At 32.8% G+C, this 2,500-nt stretch overlaps 1 protein-coding gene across 1 annotated transcript in view; it reads left to right on the forward strand.

Annotated features, from left to right (window-relative positions):
• The window catches only part of LOC137639734 (uncharacterized), a 199,836-nt gene that overhangs the window by 15,550 nt on the left and 181,786 nt on the right, over positions 1 to 2,500 (forward strand). The gene's annotated exons all lie outside the window — the stretch shown is intronic.

Below are 2,500 nucleotides of genomic sequence, written 5' to 3' on the forward strand. Positions count from 1 at the left end.
ATATGTATATATATATACATATATATATATACAGTATATATATATATATATATATATATATATATATATATATATGTATATATATACATATATATACAGTATATATATGTATATATATGTATATATATATATATATATATATATATATATATATATATATATATATATGTGTGTGTGTGTGTGTGTATACATAATGCACTGGAGAGAGAGAGAGAGAGAGAGAGAGAGAGAGAGAGAGAGAGAGAGAGAGAGAGAGAGAAGCAGGGACGGACATTCAATTCAGGATATGCACCATTAAATAAAGCACTGGAAGACTCAACTGAAGGGGGACCAAGGATATCTGTGCAAGGTTGTTACGTATTGAAGTCGGAGACCATCACTCGTTGAGTCGTTAGACTTGAGATTGTTCAATGAAGAGCTTCATGATGCAAATCTCTTTTGGTTCGATGCTTCATCCCCTGGGACTAATTGGGGAGGGAAAATGTAAACACAGATGCCGTGAAGAATGAAGAAAGTGAAAGTATAATGAATAACGGTTTGGAAGTGACTATTAATTGTGACAATGGAATAGGTCAACCAGGCAGACTAAGGTGTGGCCATAGATAAACCAAAAAGTATTTGTGTTGACGAGAAGGGACAATACTATAAAATTTAGTGTCTAGTGGGCAAAATAATCTTTTTGAAATAATAAAATATAATTCAATGTATGTTGTGGTGGGATGACATGCACACATTTCTATGAAGTTGAATTTAAGATATACCAGTGACCAGAAACGTTTCAGGCTATAGTGTACATACATTCACCCCCTACACATTTGTGTGTATATATATATATATATATATATATATATATATATATATATATATACATAGCTTTGCAATATCCTAGTGGTCTATCTTAGCAATCCGTGTTTGCCAACGGTTATACTCGTATAAGCGGATGAGCAACCTGGTGGAGTAATGAGAGCTTTGGGTGTGGAGGAAATGGCCCCCTAAATCTCGATGAAGTCACTGGCAGCAGGGTGACGGATTGGGTTTAAGGCGATTGACAAACTGTCTCTTCGGCTTCTACTCCTGACGCCTGGTGGTTTATTTTTCTAGAATTAGTATTGATAGGCAGGGGTCACTTGCCTTAGTTAGATAGGCACTAGCTATCTTTTGATGAATCTAGCCAATGAATCCTCTATGGATTTATTCAGTCGTGGATAGAGAAGATGGAATAATGGTATCCAGTCCCGGGCATTGCGGGGTGCTAAGAATCTCCCGGTTTATAAATACTAGAAACAAATTGAAAATATGTAATTGGAATGTTAGAACCATGAATCAGACTGGGAAGTTACGGCAAGTTGATAGTGAATTTATGAAATATAGTTTGGATATCTTAGCCCTAAGTGAAACATGTTGTAAGGGATTGGTAAGGAAACCTTCGACCAAGGCAATATATATGCATATATATATATATATATATATATATATATATATATATATATATATATATATATATATATATATATATATATACGTGTGTGTGTATATATATATGTTTGTATGTATATATACACACATATATATATATACACATATATACATACATACATATATATATATATATATATATATATTTATATATATATATATATATATATATATATATATATATATATATATATATATATATATATATATATATTCAGGAATAACAGATGAAGTTGGGAGAGAAAGGGTAGGAATGATGATGATACCAAGAGCAGAAAAGGCATTAACTGAGTGGAGAGTTGTAAATAGTAGACTGTTACTTGCAAAGTTCAAAAGAAAGAAGTGCAATATGAATATCATAATTTGCTTTGCACCTTGAAAAAAGGAAAGATGAATACTATAAAAAAAAAACTGTAGAGTGTAATAGATGAGATCCCAGAGAGAGAGATATCAAAATTTTGATTGGTGACTTCTATGCTAGAGTTTCTGTTCAGCAAACAGTCTTGTCATTGCAGGTACTCTTTCTCAGCACATGGATATCCACAAATATACATGGCCTTCATGTGATTGGTGACTTAAATGCTAAAGTTGGAAGAAATAATCAAGGGATAGAGAATGTGACGGGTGTCGAAGGTCTTGGCAAAGTTGCAAATGAAAATGGAGCACATTTCATAAGTTTCTGGTCAGCAAACAATCTTGTCATTGTAGGTACTCTTTTTCAACACATGAACATCCACAAGTATACATGGACTTCACCATTTGCCATTTACAAAAATCAAATAGATCACATTGCCATTAATAATGAGAGAAGGAGGACTTTGAGAAATGTAATAAGCTATAGAGGTGCAAATATTGTTAGTGATCACCAGCTCCTCATTGCCACACTGAAATTAAAACTGAAAGCATCCAAGAGAAAAGTAGATAGAATATATAGGTTTGATACAACTAAACTTTTAGACGAAAAGCACAGAAAAACCCTTGCAGTTGAATGTAGGAATCGATTTGCAATCTTAGAGACTTTTAG

Source organism: Palaemon carinicauda, chromosome 4 (genome assembly GCF_036898095.1).
Source record: "Palaemon carinicauda isolate YSFRI2023 chromosome 4, ASM3689809v2, whole genome shotgun sequence".
NCBI classification, from domain to species: Eukaryota; Metazoa; Arthropoda; class Malacostraca; order Decapoda; family Palaemonidae; genus Palaemon; species Palaemon carinicauda.